This window comes from Copidosoma floridanum, unplaced genomic scaffold, assembly GCF_036245765.1.
Source record: "Copidosoma floridanum isolate Cflo_tuat_1 unplaced genomic scaffold, Cflo_Japanese_pri ptg000009l, whole genome shotgun sequence".
NCBI lineage: Eukaryota > Metazoa > Arthropoda > Insecta > Hymenoptera > Encyrtidae > Copidosoma > Copidosoma floridanum.
Genome location: NW_028321886.1, coordinates 9,795,010 through 9,808,310, shown reverse-complemented (window position 1 = coordinate 9,808,310; position 13,301 = coordinate 9,795,010).

Here is a 13,301-nt window from a genome sequence, read left to right as displayed (position 1 = left end):
TTACTCGTCTTTTGCCAGTGCAATAACGAATTGGCGATGAAAGGTCGGATTGATCGGCCATGCTGATACGAACGAGGGTTTTTTGCATCGCTCAATTGGTGCTCCGAGCAAAACTCGTACGGCCCAATAAAGCCGACACCTAGAAAACTCGCTAAATTCGGAAACGCGATTCCAATTGGCAGCGGAGCAGTGGGCCAGCAGCGACAAGATACTCGGAGTTATCAACAGTTGGAGCAGCAGAGAGCTCGAAATATCCGATTAAAAAGGAATCGAATTGTCGGCGAGAGGGACGCAGGTAGGTATACGTATACACGTGACCTACACCCTTGCCTCGAGTGTCCCTTTTTTTTATTCGAAACTCCATGTCCGGCTCGCGAAATCTAGTTTCCGAAAATTTCGATCCATCGGCCGACGCGGCCCAGATTCCAATGTCCGCGCGCGCTAATCGACTTTTCGCCAGAGATGGGTATTACTCTCTCTCTCTCTACCCCCCTCCGACGTTTGCCGCGCTGATCCAAACGAGCCGGCATCAAATGCAACACGTTTTACCAGCGGGACCCCATCGGCTTCTTGTTCCAGCTCGCTATGGCTTGCTTCCCGCAAACTTTTCGCCAACGATGATACAACTCGGCTTTTCAACTTGAACCGTATATGACCCACCAACAACGTCATTACAGTGACTATCGAGTTACCCTTTTCCAAAGGTGCACGGCAGTCGTTTTTACTTGCAAAGGAAAAGGAGCTCTTGGTGCTTTGTTTTTCACTTTGATCCAATTTAGTGAAAATTATCCATGGCGTTGCCCTCGAGGGGCCCGGCAAAAGGAAAAGCAGTGCCCGATCGACGGCCCGCGTTGAAAGCACACCCGGTAGAGGCGGAGCAGGGGGGAGCTCAGGTTTCGCGGTGCATCTCCGGCGCGTTTGCAGTAATTATCGAGCCCCAGCGCTTGGTGTGATAATAAGCGAGCGAGTCAGGCTCGGCGTTATTACTATCATTGCGCGGACGAAGCGATGCCCGCGGACGCCGAGCCACGAGGGTCGATGATGATGATGATGATGGTTCGGTGTACCCCTTGCTCCCAATATGTACTTGTGAAACGCAACACTTGACGCGCGAGCGCGCACCGAGAGAGGGGTGCGTGCGTCCATGTATAGGTTCACTAAATAGCCCCATCGCGGCTTGATTTAATTATAGTGGCGCGACGGGCTCTCGAGTCTCCGTATGAGGGACGAGCTCGATTTTTGGCCGGCCAGACCCGTAATCGGCCACGGTCCGCTCGTTGCGCACTTTGAGTATACCCACCCGTTTTTTCACGCTCGCAAGTAATACAATCAAGTCCTATGGTGGTGTCCGCATGAATATCTTTGGAGCACCTTGTCCTATACCGATACGATGGATGAAACGAAAAAGAAGAGAGAGAGAAATCGAAGGGAAGAGGAACATGTTTTCAAATTGGCCCCTGCTCGTTGGCTTTCATTAGCATAAACAAAAAATGTACCACTCAGCAGGAGCGAGGGACAAAAACAAAGAGGCGGTGATGGTGGTACAACAACCACCTCCGGGGGCTCAAAGTCCCGGCCCCGATCATTTCGCTGATTTCCAAACGTATCCTTCGCACTGGCCGTATTACCATTCCGAAAACGTTCCCTAATGAATGTTTCCGTTGTCGAAGATAAAATTTCCGCGCCGGCCGATAATACGCTCGTACACGGCCGGCAGACGAAGAGAGAGAGAGAGAGATAAAGAAACGAACGGGGAGGAGAAGGGAGAGTCGAAGTGCGCTCGGAGCTGAAAAAGGACTCGGGGATCCAGGGTGGGCGGAGGACTGTTAATGGTGTCCCTTTCTCTTTCCCTCGAATCTCTTAATTGTTTTTTATTATATCGCGCGCAAAGTTAGGTGGAGCTGGAACAAGGCTGATAGATTGTGTACGCGATGCGCGGGCCAAGGGGGCGTATTTCAACGCACGTCAACTCTTATCACGCGTACACGCGCCCTCGCATCGCGTCTTCTCCCACCCACGCAGGAGGACTATAATATGCCCTTTCGATTTTCTATTCGCACGTGCATGTATATATGAATACAGTTATGGAGGTAACCCTCCTTGCCTTTGCAAAAGCGTGGGTAAGCGTTTTTTTTTTTTCTATCAAATTATTCGTCCCCCCTCGACTGCTGCACTTTCTCAAATCCATGCCGAAGAAGGGAAAGCGCTTCGATGATGGGGGCTCCCCGATTATAGTTTTATATACGTAGCGGAGGCGAAATTAAGACGATATTACGGGCGATAGGAATCGGAGAGGAACTTCGACACCTGCGCTCCCCCTCCTGTTTGCTTTTTGACCCCTTTCTCGACCATATGCCTTTCCCCTTCTCCCGATGCTCTACTACATGTACAATCTGTCGATGCACGCGCGCGGGTGAAAGTGTATCAAGTATCCCCGAGCGTAATTCGAGTGTGCTTTTACCCTACGAAAATAAAATATTGCTCCACGGAGGCTTGTTATGTGTATAAGAAAGGAAATAAAAGAGGGAGAGGGGGGGAGAAAAAAAATACCGACGACACGTTGGAATAATATGAATGTACGGGCGGTAATGATGACGATAAATGTTTCGGTGATTTATTTGCAATGGCCGATGCTTCGGTGTAATTTCGAGGCGTTTACGGCTCGTGTTTTGCAACGATCCCCTCCCCGTGTAAAACGCGGAATTCGAGGTGTAATGCGCTGGCGAGCTTGCAAAAACAATTTATTATTGCGAAGTTAATGGGAACAAGATCTTAACGCTTGGTCATTCGACGAGAGATACGCTGCTTCGAGTGGACATCAAAAGCAATGCGTTCAATGTAAGTATGCACGTATACGTGTAGCTGTGGGTACACGGAGACGACGACTGACGCGTGCAAAACGAAGAAAGAGAGAAGAGGGAAAGGAAGCGGTGACATGCAAAACTGCATCGAAAGTATCATTACGGCTCGGAATGTAAGTAGGTACGCCCTTCGATTGCAAGGACGGCCGCTGCGCGCACGTGAAATCTCGGCTATACACTCGCAACACGAGGGCGAGGCGAGATACGTACCCGTAGTTAAGAGGAGACGATAAATCGGACTCACTGTGTGTGCCAACGCGCATTTTTAAATTGAGACACGGCCTTCTCCTTGCGCTCGTTAATTTACCCCTTCAGTGGTTGGCCATTGTGCGTACCGCGACGAGGTATATATAGATTTTGGACTGGAGGTGCGAATGATTTGAAAACAGAAAATTTGCTCGAATGAGTACGCACCATATCCTTGAAAGTGGTAAATTTATGATGGTTGATTGAAAATTAATGAGTAGAACCGTTACAAAAAACAAACCCTCTCGAGTAGCTAAAGGGTTATTTATGGGAGAAAAAAAGCTACGCGCAGATGCGATATCCGAAAGCAATTTTTTGGTGCCGGAGATATGCATTTAAAAAGAAATCACTTTAGAGCGTTGAGTGATCCAGAGAAGAGAGGGAGGAGGAGGAGGAAAGTTTGATTGAGGAAAAAAAAAAAGAGCGAGACGAAGGGACGGTATTTTATAATTAAAAATATCACGAGCCACGAAGCAAATTTAAGATAAGTACACCAGCAGGCTCGAGGACAGTCTTAAATTCAAAGGTCCCACGAGAGAGTGCGTGCACGCGAGTCCCCCCGTCCATCTCTCTGCTGCCCACTTTCTTGTGCGACGTGTTTGTATAAGCACGCATCGCGGCGCGGAACTTTTGCACGCCGCCTTTTTTCGCTCGGGACGAGGAATTGGTTCCTTCGGGGGGCAACGAGAGCCACGACTTATTGAAAATTAAAACGCCGATTCGATTGTGCGCGCAGGCACGCTTGTAGTCGTCCTCGGCTAGCCGCGGTATATTAATCAGTCGCGCGCGGCACATGTAGCTCGCGTTTTTTTAGCTGCTCGTAATGGCGCAAGGAGAGCAGGGCAATAAAATCGAAGAGAAAATGATAATTTGCATACCGGTCCGCGTCGCCGTCCGCCTCGTCGTTAATTATGGCAAAAATGCCCCGCGTTATACACATTTACCCCGTCGTGTGTGCACGAGCGGCGCGCGAAATAATAAAGTAATCCGCTCTCCCTGCGACATACGGGTATACGTGAAGCTGTTTGCGCGCATTACATATACCCGACGCTATTCGTCACTGGCTCTGGGAGCGCGTGTTGGTGAGGCTGTTGCGTTTTTCGCGCTTACTAATTAGTCCCGGCTTCGTTTTTTTTTTTTTGTTTTTTTGTTTTTTTCGTCAATACCTGTCGCTCCGACGACGTCCCTGCGTTATTAATGCGCCGTCGGTATCCTTCGAGTGAACGTTTGATCGTATAAATTCTCGATGCTTCGAGGCAATAAATTCGACTTGGCCCTCGGGCAGTGGCGCGTGTGTACCTGTATCGAGCGATGGCCCTCGAGTCTTTATTTTCACGCAAAGTTCGAGCAAAGGAAATCGAAGAATCGGGGAACCACGCGACGACGAGACGCGTAATATGTATTTTCTCACTCCATCCTACCCCGGTATGAATTAAATCGGTTGCTAATTAAATATTAATTGTACGCGAGGTGGGTCCTCCCGTGCCCCGACAAATTTACACCCACGCATGCAATTAGCGCCCTCGGGTTTTTCAAACTTTCGGGCTTTCTCTTTTGGCTCGGCTCGCTTTTTTTTTTACCTCCGGGATGGCTCGCGGGGGATGATAAAAGAAGAGAGCTCCCGGTGGATTTATAGCCCGTGCTCATTTTGTTAAAACAGTTGCACCTCCAGAAAGCAGAAAGAGATGGAGGGACTCGCAAGTGTAGCTGAAGGGTCGCGGCGTTTGTGCATCCGGAGATAGCTTTTTCAAAGATGATCCTGATAAACGAGTGGGGTAGGGGAGCACGCATCGGCTCGATGTAGCTCCGGCCTGGGGATTTTGGGACTTTCCGAGTGAAAAAGACGCACCCGCAGAGAGACACATCGAGGAGAGGGGAAGACGCCCACATAGGTGCTCGAGGATTTCACGAGGTTCCTTTCAAGGCCGACTGTTGATCGTGGCGTACCCAACGTGCCCTCGAGTTCCCCCAGGAGAGGGAAATAATGGTCCCTGGTGCCTTTTTTTTTTTTTTTTCAATCTTCAGCGGAATAAATACCACCTCTCGGCAGGTGTAGAACGCCGAGACCAAGTTGATACCTAACGAGTATCATAAATAGCAATTCGTTAATTGTACTTTTCACACATTTACGAGACACGCCACACGTTGTATACGGTAGTGATTACGGCTCCAACTACCCTCGTTTCGCGTGTGTTCCAAATTTGTTTTACACCCCGAATAGCGGTACTACCCTGCGGGCGAGCTGTACTTTTTGTCCGTGGAGCAGAGGTCTCGCTCGTGATAATGGTGATTAAAAAAAAAAAAAAAAGAATGAGAGAGGAGAAGAAAAAAAAATTGGAATAATGAAAAGAAAAGGGATGGCAAAAGCCGTATTTTTTCACACGAGCTCCTTTTCGCTTCTGTTTGAACTGCGGAAGGAAAAACAAAGAGAAAGAGGGGTGGGGGGGGAGAAACGGCAAAACAGAGGTAGGAAAAATGTTTGGATTCCCAACAGGAAAATGGAGCTCGTGCAGCCGGGGCAGGGGGGTGGGATAAGGCGTAAAAAACGAGAGGGCTATTTGGGAGAGAGAGAAGAGCCGACGCGGCTTGTAGTTATTATGCTTAATTTAAATTCAGGGCTGGTGGATTAACGGGCGCCGGACGCGGAGGCGCGAAGTCCTCGTCCCGGCACGAACATGCAGGAAGACATATTTGATGCAAATTCGTGTACGGCTAACTGTAAAAATAGCGAAATTCCACCGGACGACGGGGAGTTAAGTCTAATGGCCTAATGCTCTGCTCTGCTGTTCATTTACGTTTTCTTTTCTTTTCTTTTTTTTTTTTTAAATTACATGGAGATATTAGTGTGCCATGGTGCTTATTTCCTTGCCATGCAAAATAATACGATTCGTTACCATTTGTAATCTACTTACTCTAATCTACTACAGGGCAAAGTGCGTATGTACAGCATAATATGTACCTAATTTGTACACTACTCGCTTCTTGATCCCTACTTTTGAGTAAATTTTTTTTTTTTCAACTTGAAACAGTTTCCAAACTTCATACACCCGTTGGTATACAATGTACAAAAATGCCATTCGCCACATTATTCGCAAAAACATCACTTTGTTACGCAGCGAGCCGCCTCCGGAAATTTTCGTTCACCCCAAACTTTTACCTTGCAAATCTGGACTTGAGCGTCGAGCGCAACAACACTTTGGCCAAGTAGATTTATTTGGCGGGGTGACAGTTTCATTTCTGGCAAAACAGACGGGAAAGTGCTCTTCGAGTTTTTCGAAAAAATTCCCCACCACCCACTGGCAAGACTCCCGAGTAATTTAATCAAGTGTATCCTTGTTCTCTCCCCCCCGCCCCTCGCGCCCCGCAACGAGAGACGAGGCGAAAAAAGAAAGCGGGACCGCCCGGGCAGCGCGCTCTCGTCGCGAATTTCCGTTGGGAGGGCGAAAAAAAAAAAAAAAAAGAATAATAATAAAAGCACCGCAAAGACGTGATGGAAGCATGTTAGATATTTTCCGTGCTCGTTATACCCTACTCTTTCGCCACGCATGGCGCGCAGTGGTCCTCTCGCACACCCACGCGGATCGACGATGTTTATTCAGGGAATGGTAATTCGGAAGAGACCAGCCCGAGATCATTGTGACGAATAAATTGTCCGGCGCGTATGTGTTGATAGTTTGCACGTAGCTGCTTCCTTTTGTCGCATCGGTGATCGGCGTATACCTAAGCGCCACAGGTACACACAGTTTCATTCGTTTGGCAGAGGGTATAATGTTTCAATGGGTACACATCACGTACGTTTCGCTGGTCAGCGAGTTGAGAAAAAAAAAAAGGATTTCAGAGAGTCCCCGAATAGAGTCGTGTCCACTTCCGCGCGACGCCCGATCGATCGGCGGGACGGAGCACACGACTGCAGGCCGATACCCATTTCCGCGAGAGTTTCGGAGCCAGGGAACGTGCCGAGCAATAACTAGGTGCGGGGTGTACAAAAGGAAGATGGGACGGCGGTTGGCGCCGGGATATCACCACACGCTGCGCGCGACCGGTCGACGATCGTTACGACTTTATCTGGTCGCCAGCGGTAAAACGGACTCTCTTTTAATATCTCACTTTCGCATACATTCGCGCGGTCCACGGGATTCTTCGCTCGCCCAGGAGGTGGGGACGGCGCTAAAATCGAGACGGCGACCCCGTATAAACGGCTCCTCGTAACGTGTCCGACTGTGCGCGCGTAGGTGTGTATACGTGTGTATATATATATAGGGTACAGCGTTTTACTTTAATAGCACGTCTGTACCTTGTACTGTACACCTATGTACCCGTACACGTGTTAACCGTACGTACAGCGAGCTGTTTCACGCGTCGGGATGGTACGCGACCAAATTTCGGAATGTGCTAATGCCGTAATGAAGTCGACCTCGACGTCGCGCGAGCCTTTCGAGCGTGTGAACGGCACCGCTGTGAATTTAATATTCGCACGAATTGCTCGAGCACGTGACTTGGGGAAAAAAAATAATGTAGTCTTGTAGTTTTTATCGTGGACCCAATAACCATGGTGGAAGAATTCTCGTGTGTAGGAAAGTGCTTTTGAAACTTTTCTTGGCAATGATACGCGTGACTTTGAAACTGAAAGACTTGCGTTGTATTCGACTGGAGACAAAGGTGCATCTCAACGATTCAGTGATTACTCGGGCTTTGGCGAATTATATCATCGATTCATTTGCACAGCTCGAACCACCCATTTACCGCCATTGAAATCCATTAGGGCTTGCATTATGCATAATACCTCGTGCGCGTCGATTTCGCAGTAAGGAGGGGAAAAAATGAAAAAAAAAAAAAAAAAACCATCGAGAAAAAGTAAGGAAGGGGGGGGGGAGGAAGTAATGAGAAGACATGCGAACAGAAATAACCCGAGCCTTCCGGCGTTCATGTTGCCGTAGGGTATTAAAAGTAGCTACGCTATATACGCGTACATGTGTGTACACATGAGGTACGGCGAGTGGCGTGTGTAGGGCATCAGATCAGCTGGAGCAGTAGCAGAGGAAGAAGAGAAAAAGCCGGCACACAATCACGCCTTATTTATGCAAGCCCCTGAAAAGCTGCAGCGGCCCCGTCGTATTTGCATGATATCAGCGGGGAGGAGGCAAAGACACGGTCGACCGACCGGCAGCAGTCACGAAGTCGGCCAAATCGATAATACGAGCAGTGCGGAGCAATGGAACCGAGGGAGGGCTCCGCAAGTACGTATAAGTATATACACCTACACCTCTACGCCTATATAAGTACACTGTATACCTAACATACGCGTTCGTTCGTTGGCTGCAGTTGTAGGTTGGATCGACAGAAATCTCTCCAGTCCCGGTGCACACACGAGAGGTGGGTATGGGTCGAATCGGCAAAGCACCACCGTAGAGGATATATATTATACTGATCGCACGGGGAAATACTTTTATCACGCCACGTGTACACCTATATTAACATCTAATTCTCGATCGTTCATTGAATGCCAAGCAACAAGCTAATGAATAATTGCGCATAGTCAATCCTACCACCAAATTCGTGTACGATATCGGTATATGTACCCTATAATAATATTAGGTAGGTACATCATATAGATAGGCGTGTGCATATGCAAGAGATCCGAGATCGCATTATTTTTGTTCTCGCCTGGAGTTATCCTGTACATAGCTCCTCGCGTCCAATTAAATAAATCAGCATCGCGAGGCTCTCTGAATCAAGAAAGGCGCAAGAAAACGCACGTGGGCACGCGAACGACCGCTGCCGATGGCGATTTGCCCGCGTTACGGAAGAGCAACGCACGCTAAGCTGCACCAGAGGCGCTGTGCATCACGCCGCATATAGGGTGCCGATAACAACACGCGCACACCTATAGAGTACTCCGTGTTCGCGTATGAGTATTACAATACACTGGCACCGTGCGTCGTATGCGGGTGTGTGCGCGTAGGAGGGGGAGGGGTTCGCTCGCTCGCTCGTCCGAAATTTCAATAGAGAGGAAGAGAGAGAAGAAGGAGCTAGGAGCGAAGGGTTGGGGGGAGGGATCGAGAGAAACCGGTTCGCATCTTGGGAAGCGGAAAAGCATAAGAAGAGGAGTCGGTGGCGGCCGCTGTTGGAGTCGCTGCTGATGATCGCAAGGCGCGGCCCCCGAAGCCTCCCTTACTGCACTGCCGCTTCCACTCTCAAGCATATACTTGTATATATGTATACGTGCGTAGCTCATACGTGTACAGCGTGTGGTATACTTTCCATCTCTCTCTCTCTCTTTTTTTTTTTTTTTTTTTTTACTCGCACGGATAGTGGAGGGACAGGCTGCTCGATGGGAGGCGGAGATCTGCTCGTATTCTGCATTCTGGACTGCGAAAAGGGGAAGAGACCAAGGCCAAGTATACACACACACACGCGCGCGCGCGCGCCGGTGCAGTCATACGTGGGTAGATGTATATTTATTCGAGGCCGCGCACGACTTCTTCTTCGCACCTCCGACTAATTAAAAGAACCTCCGATCCGCGTGTAGGTATACATATATATCCTATACATATGGTGGCACTGACGGCTTCGAGCCACCCGTTCGTTCTTCCTTTTATTTGCTCGGCTATCTGGATGACTGTACACAATCAAGGCCCTGCGCATCGGCCCGACGTTACCCCGTTAAATTGTTGTCCCCCACCCCCTTGTTTTCTACCCCGCAACTCCAGTGTGGTATAGGTATACGTATGGTCGGCTAGTTGGCATCTCCCGCCAGTCTCTCCTATACGGGGCACCTCTTTTCATCGCAGTCAAGAGAGAGCGAAGGGCAGCAGCAGCAGCAGCGACAGCAGCGATAAGAGGACTCCTGTTTACGTCGGCGCGTCGGGACCCTGCATCGTCGAGTAAGGAGAAAAAAAAAAAAAAAAAAAAAAAAGGGTCGATATACCTATACGTAGGTACGCTATACCTATATGCACGGGTGAAATTTATTTTGCCCATCATGCCTCTTGCGCAAACGAGCTCGCTCGCGAGACGCATGCGATTGTGCGAGAATCTATAGTATGGCCTCTCTCTCTCTTCCTCGTTTCCGCTCAGTCTTATACTTCTCGATTCCTTTCTCTGCCCCATCCTTACTCGTTCCTTCTCCCTCTCTATATATATACTCTTCATCTCGATGCTGTTGCCCGCTCACATGTACGTGATTTATAATCACACACCAACTCGCTTCTCTGGATATACCTAGGCTGCGCGGTGTAAAAGAAACAAAGAGAGCCGATGGCATATAGTTACGCTCGTCTCCAGCTTTTCTCTTTTTCATCTTGTTTTCCAAAACGGCACTCATACATTATACACGCGTGCATATATAAGCCACCCAAAAACCGAGCTTTACTGGCGGAGCAGCTTGCACACAAGACGCGGTATTTTGGCTACGCCTGCATCATCCGTGGATTACAACTATAGTTGCGCGGACGATTGCAGATGAACGCGTAATAGTTATACATGCTTAGGGTTAAAGGTACCTAGAAAAAAAAAAAAAAAAAAAAAAACTATTCTTCGTTGCTTCGGTTCAATTTACCATTTTCAAAAGCAACTGTGCGAGGATTTAGTTTTTTTTTTTTTTTTCATGATTCGACAAATTATTACTGTTTACGCTCGTTAATTATTACAGAGAGGTATTTTTTTTTCCATTTCCTCGTGTGTGGTTGCAAGGGTATAAATAAATATGCAATTTTTACACGTGAATAACGTTTAAAGTGCGTGTTGCTGTATATTTCTTGCCTCATGATCCTTTAGGTCATGTTACTTTACGCTGCATATCGTGCACGGCAATCCTCAGTACCGATGCAACGCTTCGAAATTAAAACGTGAATTTTTACGACGCGCAAAACGAGTCCTCCCCGTTTTTTTGCTCGTCGTGATTATTTTCTCCAGCCATTGGGCTCGTATTATTTAAGACCAAATGAAATAACCTCCCCGTCGATGAGGCCGACTAGGAGGTCGACGCGCAAATGAGATATTTGCAATATAACGACGCGCTCCCTAATTATGCGGAGGAATATCGGTACACGCGCGCCCAACCATCACTTGCTCCTCCTCGGAGTAGAGTGGTGGGGGTGAAAAATTGCGTGTAAGTCACGCCTCGCGCCCAATTATAATAATAATGCTTGCGTTTTTAATACGATTTCAGTCCCGTGCCGTGCATTCGTTTATTGAGAGATCAAAGTTAATAAAAATATTAACGGCCGTTTTGGCTTGCTATAAACAACGGCTCGGGGTAACAAAAATGCTGGCAACCGATTTTCTTTTCGTGTCGTATACGAATACCACAATCATACTTACATGTATATGTGACCATTTGTAACCATAGGGTTGAAATTGAATTACCAAACTGATTGCGTTTGAGCAAACTAGGGTTTTCTTTTTTTTTAAAAAAAGGTTGGAGTACACCGAATTCCCGCGTTACACAATTGCACGGGCGTTCTTTGCCCATTTGCTGCAATGCACAGGGCGCAGTGTAATGCGGTCGTCGGGCCGGAGGGAAGCGGTATAAGAAAACATTAGCATCGAAGCTAAAGCAGGGCTGTTACTGCGGTCTGCTGCTTAATTAATGCCTACAAGAGTGGCAAAAAATAACTGGGTCGAAGCGCGTTGCCGCGAGAACCGACCCATCTTGCCGGTGCGAGGGCAAAAAAAAAAAAAAAAAAAAAAACGGCGCAATTAGAATTAATGAGCTTCATTAGTAGCGATAATCCCCATTGTGCCCAGGTACACGGGCAAAAGGTAAATCTGGCCGTTGTTATCTAAATCTGTGAGCAAAAATAAATACAATCTGCGGCGGAACTGCTGAACTCAAAATCGGTGTTTTTTTTTTTTTTTTTCTGCATATCGCAGTGAAACATTTGCAAAAAGAGTCGAGGCGAGGCATCAGAGCCGGGATTACAATCGCGCTCGCAATCACGAGTCCCGGACTGAGCCGATCGAGTTATCCGGACCGCAAGGAGAAGAAGCAGGTAATAACGGTATCGGAGAGATCGTTTCATTATAAAACTGCATTACGAGCCAAGGGTATAGGAGGAGGAGCGATAAAAAAAAAAAAAAAAAAAAAAAAAAAAAAGTTCGCACCTCCCTGCTCGCGCGTGCATGCACGCCACATACGGTTTACGCAAAACTCGGCTCTCCCGCTCTCCTGCTCAAAAGCAGCTGGGAAAAAATGAATCGTACCGAGCGTGTCTCCCCCCCCTCCCCCGTCCCTTTAATCCTCGTTACACGCAAACTGCCGCGTGCTACAGTACACACACACACACACGAATCCCCGGTCGGATAAAAATGAGAGAGCTTATCTCGCGCGCATAATTACACGCGTGCTCTGCTACACGGACGCGAATGCGTGTATCCGTATGCATAACGCGCGAGAGAGACCCGTTATGCAAACTTGTCTCCGCGGAGGAGAGCGCCGCCACTGGTGGGTATAGGTATATACACCTACTTATGGTGTACTTAGGGGGGAGGAATATAACAAAAACAAAAAGGCTATATAGGTATGGAGTTCCCATGCAACGAGGATGCCAAGCTACGACGACCAGTGCACCAACTCGATAATCATAAGTTGGAAAAAGTTGCGCGCGTGTGTGTGTGTGTTGTAGCCAGTACCGGTCTAGTCCTCTCGAGCCCCGCCGCTCTAGTTATATATTATTTTTGCTTGATACACCGGTCGCAGCTTGCCGAGAGAGCGGATGCATTCGCGATAACCCGCAATGTGGAGAAACGCCTCGGCAAGTGGAGCGGAACTTATGAGAAAATAACCTCGCGAGCAGAGAGAGAGAGAGAGGTGTTGGCGACGAGGACATTCCAAAGCGTTTTCGATTGTTATTTCTCTCTCTCTCTCTCTCTCTGCCCATCGATCCACCTCTATCTTTGTTTGCAGCTACGGCTGGTGGGGGGGGGGGGGTGCGAAGCCAAAGGAACGGGCGAGGGGTGTGCGTGGAAGGGGAGCAAAAGAGATGATGAAGCACGCCGAGGAATGGATGCAGTGCAGGAGGGCGACGGCGGGTCTTTAGCGGGGATCGCTCGGGTTGCTTATTATTCTATTCCAGTCCTTTCGTTGGGAAATGTTTTGGTTCCACCGCGAGCCTGGGCTCTCGAGGAATAAGTATTTTGCGTAATGAGATTTTTTTTTTCCCCCAAAGGCTTCCCGGATTTTTCTCCGCCGGC